Raw genomic sequence first — 12,816 nt, forward strand, 5'->3', positions numbered from 1 at the left:
ATACTGATGCTAGTGAGCGAGAATGACACTTCGGTCAGTTGAGGGCACGTGTCAGCAAGAAAAGGGTTAGCAGACGGTTGAAAAAGAGGCGTTGTAACCGTTCCGGCGACGGTTTCCAGTACCGTTTCTCAAGGAATATTTAAGGATTTGAATTTTTCTGGAGAAGGCATCTTCAATCAACTTCAACAAAAGAAAAGTCAGATTTGGGGATCACCACTTTAAATTTCCAGCATTTTTATTTTCCAGTTAATTTTCTTATGTACCGTACAGTGTTTAAAGATTCCTAATCTCAGGCACTAATTAATCAAATTTAAGGATATTTCCATATCTTTGAATTTTACTTTTTGTTTGTTGAAAAAATACATCAACAAATTGGCGACCACAGTGGGAGAAAGGCAAGATTGTTGATCCTACATCAACAGAGAATTTCATACGACTGAGGTCCGGCCGAATCATCAGAAAAATCAATATGGAAGGCACACAACCTCAATCATCATCAGCATCAGTGGGAGAAAATATTTCACCACCAGTCATGCCAAATCCAGGGGAGATTCCCCAACCACCTACCGATTGGTTGTCTTATGTTCAACAAATGAACAATCAGCAAACTGTGGTTATGTAGAACATGTTGCGCGAGCAACAAAATCTTATGCAGAACATGTTAGATCAAGCATTATCAAGGGTTACTCTTCAACCCACCCAGACTCCGCCAGGGATGTCACCATCAAGGATGCAAGCAAATTTTGCAGGGCCATCATATGTGGACAGCACACTTCCAAGCGCCACAACGTTCAACCGAACAGATAAGGAAAAGACTCCTCTGACTTAATATTCCTTTGGGACCAAGGGTTCAAAATGTGCAACCGAACATTACAAGAGAGGAAAGGCCAGGGGGACATGTGCAGGATCCTATTCTTATCCTGTGCGAAATCCCATTGATATTCCTGATTATCAATATTTTCGTTTGGGTGATGAAATTGCTCACGTATTGAGGGTGCAGTTCAGTCTAAATCCTCAGATGGCCAACCGACCTGCTTATCAAAGACCTTTTCCAGAAAGGATTATTAAAGAATATCCTCTCCCAAGAAATTACAGGCCACCAGATTTTCATGCTTTTTCTGGAGAGGATAGATCCACTACTATAGAGCATGTGGGGCGTTTTACAGCACAGTTAGGGGAAATTGGTAACAATCCTTTTTACAAGTTACAACTGTTTGGATTGTCTCTAACTAGGACAGTTTTTTCATGGTTTGTAAGTCTGCCACCTGGGCAAATACAAACTTGGGAAGGTTTAGAGACGGCATTTCATGCCAGATTTTTCAATCCCTTGCCAACGGTTTCTTTGACTGATTTATTGGAAATGAAACAATATCCAGAAGAGTCAGCTTCTCAATTTATTGAAAGGGTGCGATTGATGAAAGGACGGTGTCCTACAATAATCAATGAAAAAGAGATGACCAACTTAGTGATCAGAAATATGCATGGTCGCCTAAGGGATGCGCTCACTGCACATGATGTCGAGGATCTGGCAAGTCACGCATCCAAGGCTGGACGTTTAGAATCTCTTTTCAGGGAAAGGGATCAGAATTTCAGGCGTAATAAAGGCCAACATATGGCTAGTATGGAAACAGAGGCACACGATTTTGATTATGATCAAACAGAAGAGATGGCGGCCGAAATAATTTCAGGGAAGCCTTATATATGCTCTAAGTTAAAGCCAGCACCAGGAACAGAAGCTAAAGGGCAACCGACCTTTGACAATTCAAAGGCCGATGAGATATTTGATATTCTATTAACTGATGGTCAGATCCGAATTCCAAAGGGGCAGAGGTTGGCTACTAAGGAAGAAATCAAAGGGAGGCCGTACTGTAAGTGGCATAACTCCTTCACACATAATACAAGTCAATGCACTCATTTTCGAAATGAGATCCAAAAGGCTATTAAGGCAGGTCGGCTCAAGTATATTACTTTGGGAGTGGAGCAGCAACCATTTCCAAAAGTAACTACCACAATGGTTAATATACAAGCAACTTCCAGAAAGAAAAAAGAAATTCATCAAACAGTGGCCGACCAGAGGAGAAACTCAAGGTCTGTGAAAAAACAGTGGCTGAAAAATGGGACAACCAAGATGGTTCTTTTAATGTGGAATTAAAGGAGCAAGCTTTGGTTCGGGACCACCCGACCAGGAGGACGGGTGCGGTCAGAAGCAAATGGACTCGAAATAAGAAACCTTTACCAATTGATGTGGATACTCGCTTCCCAGGCATGAATCGTACTCAGATTCGAAATGCCAAACGCAGGTACGCTGCAAGATACAGAGACAAGGTCACTTCCTCAAGACAACCATGTTCTTCGGAAGGAGGTCGGTACATACGAGGCGCCTCAGCAAAGCAACCGAACGACAGCCAAGGCGTTGCTAAGTATACTGAAAGAGGTCGATCCATCAGGATCGTTTCATTTGAGCAACCGAATGAGGCAGAAGAAGGTCGGCCCATTGAGGTCTCCTCGTCAAAGCAGCCGACCAGCATACGAGACACTGCTAATTACAATAAGGGAGGTCGGTCCATGCGAAAAAAGGGTAAAGGCTTGACTGATGAAAGAGTTGAGGGTTTCAGATCTCAGTATTGTGAGAAGATTAACATTAACCCATCTTTGGAGGAATTTTGTTTGGAATCTCTTACTATTCAACCCGAAAGTGAAGTCGGAGATGAAATTCCAGAGAAGGATTCAAGGTCTGTCAAATCTCGACTAGAGCCACGTATCATCTGCTGAATGACAGAAATTAATTGGGTTGAGGAAGAGCCTTTGTAGGCAAGTCTGGTGGATGAGTCTTTAGAAGAGCCAGAATGGGCAAAAATTGCGGATCCTGACTTTCAATTAGAGGTCCCTCCAATAGTCTTCCCTCCCATTCCAAAAGGCATGGCGTCTCATTTGAAGCCTCTGTACGTTAATGCTCATATTTGTGGGAAACCAATCACAAAGATTTTCATAGATAATGGGGCCTTCTTCAATGTAATGCCATTAAAGAGTCTCAAGAAGTTAGGAAAGAGAATTCATGATCTATCTCCTGTGGATTTTGAGATGACTAGCTTTACAGGGCAGCCGACCAGACCAGAAGGCATGCTGGTCGCCTCCATTGAAGTCGGTCCAAAGAAGATTTCTTCTGTTTTCTTCGTAGTGGATGCAGATACCACATATTCAATCCTGCTTGGACGAGATTGGATTCATGCATCTAAATGTGTACCATCAACACTGCATCAACAATTGATGTTCAGGGAAGGCAACCAGGTCTTCAAAATGGAGGCAAATGACAATCCTTTTGGAGCATCAGAACAAGTTGAAGAATCAGTTTTTTATTTTGGTCATGTACCTCCAATGTATCAGTTTTTTATGGCTAATGACTACCCAAAGAAGGGTTTTAAATTCATTGGCCAGAAATCAATGTTCTTTTAAAAGAACAGTTGTACTATATGGCTCTTGAGTAAGCCAGACCTATTTTGTATAATACATTTCTTATGGAAGAAGCAGAATTACAAGATTTTAGTTTACTTATTAATCAGTATTATTTAGACCAGCTTTTGAAAAAAATAGTAGGGAAAAATTGACACGACCCCACTTACACTATACTACTAACGCCAATTCAACCTATTTTTAAACGATAAACATGCTATAATCCATCTTAATTACTTACATCTATAACAACCTGTTCACCTGTTATAAATTTTTGTTTTCAGCAAAACATAACACAACTCAACAGTAACCTATTAATATTCACCAAAAGGATCTCAAACCATATCAAAAACTACACAATCGACATACTATTTATAACAATACCATACAACTTCTAAAACAGACGTAATATAGCACAATGAAAGCAAAACAAGCCACGGTCCTGCCCGCAGATCGTCATCTATGTACACGGTAACTCAAAATGCCTGTAAGAGCGCCATGGCTACTCCAGTCTGTCCACCAAGTCATATATCATCAGGATTACCTACAATGCATAAACTGAGTGAGATTTATAAATCTCCGTAAGTAGAAATTATGCATGATGTGAAGTTTATCTCAAAATTCTCACTATGCAGAATGTGCTCTCGTTTGAAATCACCAATTTATTTATGAAATACTTTCCAGGGCCCCTAGACACACTGTTATACACCGGAAGAGCTCAATATCCATATATTCAAATCAAACGGTGGCCTACACCGGGTAGCCTACACCGGGTTTCCTCGTAAGGTTTCCCCGGGTCGCTTCTTCCCAGGTCTCCTCTTTCGAATGCATTGTTTAAGCATTGTATGCAAAGTCACAATAGACGGTGGCCTACACCAGGTAGCCTACACCAGGTTTCCCCAGGTCGCTTCTTCCCAGGTCGCGTCTCCCGCCCTCGGTGTATAATCAGCGGTCGAACATAGTAAAACCATCTTATTTCATTTCAATGCATGATATGCATGTTTAATGAAAATGCAATGCAATATATTTCACAATATACAGATATTATTGAACTCACTGGTTCAAACCACATCAATTTTGGAGCTCACAGACTCCTTCAACATCAAATATAGAGTTCACAAGCTCGAACCACACAATCACATAATATTAATCACAGCTTTCTGAAATTCACATATTATCAAACGAACATAAATAAATTACAAAATAATATATTTATGCATTGTAGTTGCAAATGAGTTTCTACTTACCTGAAATTCGCCAAAAACGTCAATAATCCTAACTCTTAAAGCCTTTTTTCCGATTCCAGTATCGTATCTAAAAACAATTAATTAAAAATATTACCCCAATTTACTAAATAATTATTTCTACTCAAAACTTCCTCTATTTAGTAAAATAGCTATAATTCGTGAACACGAAAAATACCTGAACTAGGCTTTTAACGAATTCGGCGTAAATTTTTATTTTTTTTCTTTTCTTCTTCGCGTTTCCTTTCCTCTGCCTTCTCCCTCTCTTAGAATATGCAATTGAATTGATATGGATGAGGTGGGGGGTGGGGATTATTACCCCCCACCGCCTTACATTTATTTATTTATTTATTTATTATTATTATTAGTATTAGTATTAGTATTATTATTCATATTTATTATTATTATTATTATTATTGTTAGTATTATTATTATTATTATATTTATTTTATTTTTATTTAATTATTATAATTAATTTTCAAAGTGATCTATATTTAACTTATACCATTAATATCCAAATAATTTACCCAACCTATTTGTATCCTACTAGAATCTCATATAAATTATGATAATATTTTATTATTAATAAATAGGTAACGCATATACCAAATTATAAGCAATTTAACATATAAGTAATATACCAGCACCTTAAATATAAAATATATATTGGCCAATGAGTAGTGAGAAACTCGGGTATCACAAAAATAAAAAGATATATGATGTTCATTTCCAAGAAGATGAACAATTTCGTTGGCCTGATTTGTTAGAGAAAACAGAGCCAACTTTTTCAACACAAGATCCTTTGCTGGAATTTAACTTAGGAACCGACCTGGTTCCAAAAATAGTCAAAATGAGTGGTTATTTATCTGAAGAGCAACAAACATTGATGCTCGAGGTTATAAGAAACAATGTTGATTGTTTAGCTTGGGACTATTCAAAAAAGCCTAGTCTGGAGCGAAGTCTGATAGAACATCGATTGCCCATTAAGAAGGATTTCAAGCCTTGTAAGCAATCTCCAAGACGTATGAGTCCTGACTTGATGCCTCAGATCAAAGAAGAGATTCAGAAGCTTCTCAAAGCGGGTTTCATCCGACCTTGCCGTTATGCAGATTGGTTGGCCAATATTGTACCAGTGATTAAGAAAAGTGGTAAGATCAGGATATGCATCGATTTTAGAGATCTTAATATGGCCACCCCTAAAGATGAGTATGTGATGCCTATGGCCGCATGCTAATTGACTCAGCAGCAGGACACAAAATTCTCAGTTTGATGGATGGTTATGCAGGATATAACCAAATCTTTTTGGCAGAGGAAGACATTCATAAGACAGCATTTAGATGTCCATGAGCATTAGGTATTTATGAGTGGACATTTATGCCTTTTTGCTTGAAGAATGCTGAGGCGACTTATCAGAGGGCCATGAACTCAATTTTTCATAATCTAATTGGTAAGTCTATGGAAGTCTATATTGATGATGTTATTGTCAAATCTTATAGTTTTGAGGAACATTTGAGAGATCTTAAGGATGCTTTCAGTCGGATGAAGAAGTACAAATTGAAAATGAACCCGACTAAGTGTGCCTTCGGTATATCAGCTGGGAGTTTCTTGGGGTTCTTGGTTCATGAAAGGGGCATTGAGATCGATGTTAATAAAGCCAAGGCAATTCTTACCATCCGACCACCTTAGACGGTTAAAGAAATTCAAATTCTGTTGGGAAAGGTAAATTATCTCAGGCGGTTCATTTCCAATGTTGCTGGCAAGGTCAGACCAATCACTAAATTATTGAAGGTAGGAGGAAACACCTTTGAGTGGGGACCAGACCAACAGACAGCCTTAGAGGCTATAAAGCAAGCATTGGCTCAACCACCTGTGTTAATGCCTCCCAAGGAAGGTCGGCCCCTCAAACTTTATCTGGCGAATACTTATGAAGTGGTCAGTTGCTTACTAGCTCAAAATGGAGATAATGGAAAGGAAAGGGCAATTTATTATTTGAGCAAGACTCTCACTGGACCATAATTGAATTATACAATGCTAGAGAAGATGTGTTATTCATTGTTGTTTGCATGCACCAAACTTGAACATTACATGCTGCCTAGAAGAGTTGAGGTTATTTCAAAGGTTGATCTCATCAAGTTGATTTTGTAAAGACCTACGATGCAAGGCAGACTCATGAAGTGGGCCATTAAATTAGCATCTTTCGATTTGTATTATTCCCCTTTGAGGGCGGTCAAAGGCCAAGCAGTAGCAGACCTTTTGGCAAACTTTGCAGGTCGTGAGGAGCAGCCGACTGGGTGTATATCTTATGTAAGCACCCGAAATTGGTTAATGTTTTTTTTATGGTTCTACCTCAGGAAACAGGTCAGGCGCAGGTGTCTTGTTGGAAGGACCAGACGGCCAAAGGGTCAGTTTGCAGCTGCAATTGGAAGCTATGACCCATAATTCAGCAGAATATGAGGCTTTAATCTTGGGATTGGAGGCTTTGATAGCCAGGAAAGTCCAGTCGGTTATTATAAAAGGGGATTCCCAATTGGTGATTAATCAGGTAAACAAACAGTATGTTTGCAATTATCCCCACCTACGCAGATACAGGGATCTGGTAGGTCGGTTGTTATCAAAGATCTCCGAAGTGATAATTGAGTTCGTCCTTAGAAAAGAGAATAAATTTGCAGATGATTTAGCTCAAAAAGCTTGCAAGAGAATCCAAAAAGATATATGTTCAGCGGTCGGCCCTGAGACAGAAGCAGGAACCGACTGGAGGACAGAACTCATCATGTATTTGCAAGATCAATGAGCAAATGTACCAATTGGAATTCGATTGAAAGCATTGCGATTTCAATTGGCAGAAGGAGCGTTATATAAAAAGACATTCGAAGGATTGCTCTTGAAATGTTTGGGTCCCGAGCAGGCTTTGGAGGTGATGACAGAAGTGCATAGTGGAATGTGTGGAGCTCATCGGGCAGGTCTGAATATGAGATGGGCTATCCATCGATTAGGTTTCTTCTGGCCAAAGATTTTTTAAGACTGCATACAATTTGCCAAGGGCTGTCAAAAATGTCAGAGGCATAGGCAGTTAATTCATTTACCAGTCACAGAATTGCAAGCTATGGTAAAACCATGGCCTTTTAAATCTTGGGCTATGGATATCATTGGTAAAATTCATCCTCCCTCATCCAAGAATCATTGTTTTATTCTGGTTGCAACATATTATTTTACCAAATGGGTGGAGGTGGTTGGTTTGAAAAATGTGGATCAGAAGGAGGTGATTGATTTTGTGCTGAATCAGATCATATATAGGTATGGGATTCCTTATTCAGTAACAACCGACCAAGGTTTGGTCTTTACTGGGGAGAAGTTTTTAAGCTTTTTGGCAGAGTTTGGCATTCGTCTGAGTCATTCTTCGCCTTATTATCCCCAGGCTAATGGGCAGGCAGAAGCAGCTAACAAGATTATTATTGGAATTATCAAGAAAACAATTGAGGGGAACCCAAGGAAATGACATTTGTTGTTACCTCAAGCCTTATGGGCACATAGGAATAACAAAAGTTCTGCCACAGAGTTTTCACCATATCAACTCACTTTTGGACAAGATGCTGTGTTGCCAGCCGAAGTGCAGGTCTCATCTAGACGCACAAGCTTTACCAATGATGAATTTACTGAGGAATACCAACAATTGATGTTGCAGCAATTGGAAAGTCTGGATGTCAACCGACTTCATGCAATTGATCAAATTGTAAAGCATAATGAGATCAGGGCCAAGACTTATGGAAAGAAAATCTTTTACAGAACATTCAAAGAATGAGACTTAGTCTGGAAGACTATTCTTCCAACATATAAAAAGGTTGATCAATTAGGGAAGTGGTCTCCGAATTGGGAGGGACCATTCATAATTCAAAAGGAGATTGGAAATAGTGCATTTATTATCATAAATTAAGAAGGTAAAAGGGTACACGACTGTATTAATGCTAGATATCTGAAAAGGTATTTTCCTGCCTTTTCAGATTACAAGAAAGCATGAAACAGTAAGTTTTTCAGAACCCATTTGCCAAGGGTTCGAACCTAACAAAGGTTCATTCATTGTCAGATGTTAAATCATGCAGAGGATCACTTTCTCCTGAGTCAGAATCGTCATTCCAGTGATTAGGGATTAGTTCTGGCTCTTCATCAATAAGGTCTTCTAAGCTAGGTCAGTACTTCTCCCATTGGTCCTGCATCTTCTCAAGATCATAGTCGGTCCTAGTTTTCATGTCAGTCACAACTTGGTGCTCACGATCAACAAGAGTGCATAATCTGGAAAAGATTGCACGCTGATTGGAGAAGGTATGATCCCAGCCAAGGTCTGGGAGTATGGCTGTCACGTGGTGTTCAATTAGGTCCATGTGATGATCAATGTCGGGAAGGCGATTTTGAATATCCCGAAGAGTTTCATATCCTTCTAATACAGTTTCCATCAGGCGAATGACACGATGGACGGTTTTTCTGCCTCGTTGGGAAAACCTGAATTTGAAATCTAATTGTTTGAGGATGCTTAGCAGGTCTTCAGCATGACCTCCAACTGGATGATTACCCACAAAAAAGGGTTGAATGACACCTTGCCAATTGTTTACAGGAACATGAGGACGGTGGGGTGGCATTTTAATGTCTGTTAGCAGGTGTGTTCAAGGTTTGATTTGTGGATAAATGCTTATCTGCTGATTTGCAAGGACTGCAAATATTTATAATGGTGATGAATTGATTGGTTCCCCGGAGGATTGGAATTTGGGAAGTGATCCTTAACAATAGGACAAAAATTTATTTACTAAGTCAAGATTTCCAAAAGTTTACAGAAGAGACCCTAAAACAAGTTTAATCTGGGACCATTTATCTTCTGTCCTGGAAAGTCGCCTGTTATTGGCAGCCGACTGATATTGCCTTATGAGTTGGGATCGAGCGTGAATCTGTAATTCCTGGTCCAGGCCGGCTGTATTGGTCTTGTACCGATCAATCAGGCGTTGCTCGTCGTTGATATGGCCCTCCAGGACGGACCTTTCTTGATGAAGCGCCCTCATTTCTGCCGCTTTTTGCTGAATCGACCCTTCTATTTGTGCCTTGGCATTATTAAGGCCTTCTAGCCGGCCAATTGCCTGTTGAATGGATTCCTTAGTTTTGGCCAAGGAAGCCTCTAGACTTATTCGATCCGAATCAGGCAAGGGTGTTTCAGTGGTCAGAACACGAGCGAACAAAACTTCATTCCGGAGTTCGGATAGTCGCTCCATCAGTTGGTGAAGAATGGATGTAGCAGCCGACTCTAAAGATATTTGAAACAAAAGACCACAAATGGCTTGAAGAAGGTTGTCAAGCAAGTCTGTTCCCAGGTCGGGGAAAGATTGGTCAACAGCCTGTGCGACTATAGTTCGGACGTCCGTCGGAATGGGGACAGCCGACAAGAGGGCTAGATCAGAACATCCCTGAAATAAAAGATGTTTATCTCAGACTGAATGGAGCATGGATATTGAGAATTGATTGTGGAAATTGTCCTTACCTCTGGACGAATGTTGGTCACTGAAGGTGCTAGAATAGCCTCAAGTCCGGAAGGCTGGGCGGCTAGTATTACAATGGCTGACTCGTCGGCTACTTCAAGTGGGCGTTGTTGTATGGATCTGGGTCCCTGAATGGTGAAGATATAGTGTGTTAAAGGTCATGTTAATACTAGCTTATATTTTGGTACTTTGGAAGAAGGAATCTCGAGTGTTTACCAGATTAACAGAGGTCTCTGATTCAGAAGAGGGAATCTCTTGTAACTCCTGTAAGGGTCCCCTTGGTTGAGCAGGTACAGGTTCTTCTTCCTGTCTGTCTGCTTCTGGAAGAGGGTCTGCTGCCCCTGGGTCGGCTACCTCCAAGTCGGCTGCCCCTGGGTCGGCTACCCCCAAGTCAGCTGCTCTTTGGTTTGATGCGTCTGGAGCGGTTGTATCAGAGGCAGCAGAAGCAGGCATAGACGTGGCCATCGGTGCCATAGTAGACAGAGATGGGTCTGAAGCGACATAAGGTAACTTGTCCATCTCTGAAGCAGTCGCCTCACTGGGATATGAGACCCTTGTTGTTGCCTGCTCGGCAGATGAAGGCATTTTATTCGAGGCCCGGCGCTTGGTCGGGGGCTCAGGTTCTGATAGTTGGTCGGTTGGTGGCTTTGCTGCTTTAGTTGGTCTGGAAGCAGGTTGGGCGGTCGCCCGGGCCGAAGCCACCTGAGTATAAAAATAAGGATTAATACCATGGTAAGGAAAGGATCAAGTTAAGTTGAGAGTATGAGATTATACCTGGACGGGGTTGGGTCTTTATAGAGGGCCGACCTGATGGGCGGTTTGTTAAGAATGGTTGATTGTCTCCAGAGGGGGGAATAGCTTGAGTCTGAGGAGCTCTTCTTTTCCTCTGAGGAGTGCCCGACCCAGTGCCTTGAGTAATCAAGTTCCTTCGGGTGTTGGTCAGAAGGGTCGCCCCTAATGTTAACGCAGGTGGGGGAAGGAGAATGCTTAGCAAGCGATCCTTGTCAGGAGCAATCAAGGCCCAAGTAACCGACCACCACTCGCGAAAGGATTCAACCGAAGTTGGAGAAGATTTGTAAGGAATGTAAGAGTTTGAAGTTATGTAATTTGTGAGTTGGGATATGTATGGGGCAATCGAATCAGGAATGGCTTTCACATCCGGACTTTGAATTATTAAATGTGGATGAGCAATAGGACCAGGTAAGCCTTGTTGGCATCGGAATTGACGGGCCAAGAATTGAGGCTGGTAGCTGAATGTATAAAAAACTTTGGGACCCTTTTTATCAATTTTCTTACTAGCAAATAAAGACCTGGGCTTAAGAGCAACATCCCAGGAGAAAGAGTAAGTTGGATGTGGAAGTGGGTCTGGTCCAGACAAAGGTGACGGAACAGGGAATGGCCAAAACAGGCCGGATGCATAACCAATATACCTTTTATGTATGTAGAAATGGGTATCATTTCGATTATCAATATGAATGGCAGTTATGATCGGATCAGACGCTTGGAGATTATTACGACCTAAGCAAACTCGGTTAAGGGCTACTCCTAGAGACTTCTCAAGTGTGGGGGCAATGGGAGGATGACCGAGTTGGAAAGCATCGGGAAAATAGAGACGGAACCATAGTTCCAGGAACCAAAAAGGACCCGACGCAGCAGTGTCTAATTTTCTACCATCCTTTTCTGTAAGGCGGGCGCTAACCCTGGATAGACCTTCAAAAAGATTGGCAAGAAAAAAGGGTGCCTAATGAAAAGAAACGACCCGAGGCTATGTGTATAGCAAGATCAAGGTGAGAGGGGATGACACATTTCGAAGGGGAAACTACAATATACTTACAGAGCCAAAAGAGCAGGAAGGCTGTGTGTTCTCGGTCAGTTACAGGGGTCCCGTTTGCTCCTTGCTGGTCGATTAGAAATTTAGTCCAGTCTCATTCTTTCACGTCTGTCAGAGACCAGCCCAAATGGTCTGCATTGGGCTCTTGCCCATCTAGGGCACCCATTACAGGGTCTTCCCCTACGATTGGCAGATCGGCGATCATGGCCACATCCATGAGGGTGGGGCCGATGGGGGCTGTTGGAAGAAGGAAGGTGCAAATCTCAGGGTGCCAAAACGCCGCCATTGCTAGAAGGACTTTTTCATGTAAATGACATGGAAGAGTAGACAGACGTATGGCTTGATCGATCTGTTGACTTTTCCATTGATCCTGGAAATGCTCTGCTACTCTTTGGCCAGGCGCGGTATGGATCCTTGGGGTCCGTCAAATGAGTTTTGATGTTGTCATAGAGGCGGACCACATTGTAGATAGGGTTGTTGACAGCTAGTAGGTTTCGGGCTTCCAAGAGTTCTCTCATTCGGTTGGAGTCTTCAGCAGTTGTGCAATATGGACGAACAGTTGGAGTGCGCGTTTTCGTCAACACAAGAATGGTTTCAGGGGTTGATCCGTCGAAGGGAAGTGCAGGGATGTATCGATTCGCCATGGTTTAGAGTTGTATAGATGGTGATTCACAAAGGCTAGTATTGAAGAAGGGAGAGTTTCGTGGAATCAGGTATGTTGTAGTAACTGATGAAGTTGCAAAGGCGATTTCTTAGTAGGGTTGTGATTTATGAA

At 41.6% G+C, this 12,816-nt stretch overlaps 1 long non-coding RNA gene across 1 annotated transcript; it reads right to left on the minus strand.

Moving 5' to 3' along the window:
• Positions 1–3,777: 3,777 nt before the first annotated feature.
• LOC127263257 (uncharacterized) lies at positions 3,778–4,955 on the minus strand. Its single transcript, XR_007841418.1, has 3 exons — positions 4,873–4,955; positions 4,698–4,764; positions 3,778–3,994 (listed from the first exon to the last, which is right to left on the minus strand). It is a non-coding gene; the product is annotated as an uncharacterized LOC127263257 (long non-coding RNA).
• Between the last annotated feature and the right edge of the window lie 7,861 nt (positions 4,956–12,816).

Source organism: Andrographis paniculata, unplaced genomic scaffold (genome assembly GCF_009805555.1).
Source record: "Andrographis paniculata isolate CXL003 unplaced genomic scaffold, ASM980555v1 Contig67END, whole genome shotgun sequence".
In the NCBI taxonomy this organism is placed as follows: Eukaryota; Viridiplantae; Streptophyta; class Magnoliopsida; order Lamiales; family Acanthaceae; genus Andrographis; species Andrographis paniculata.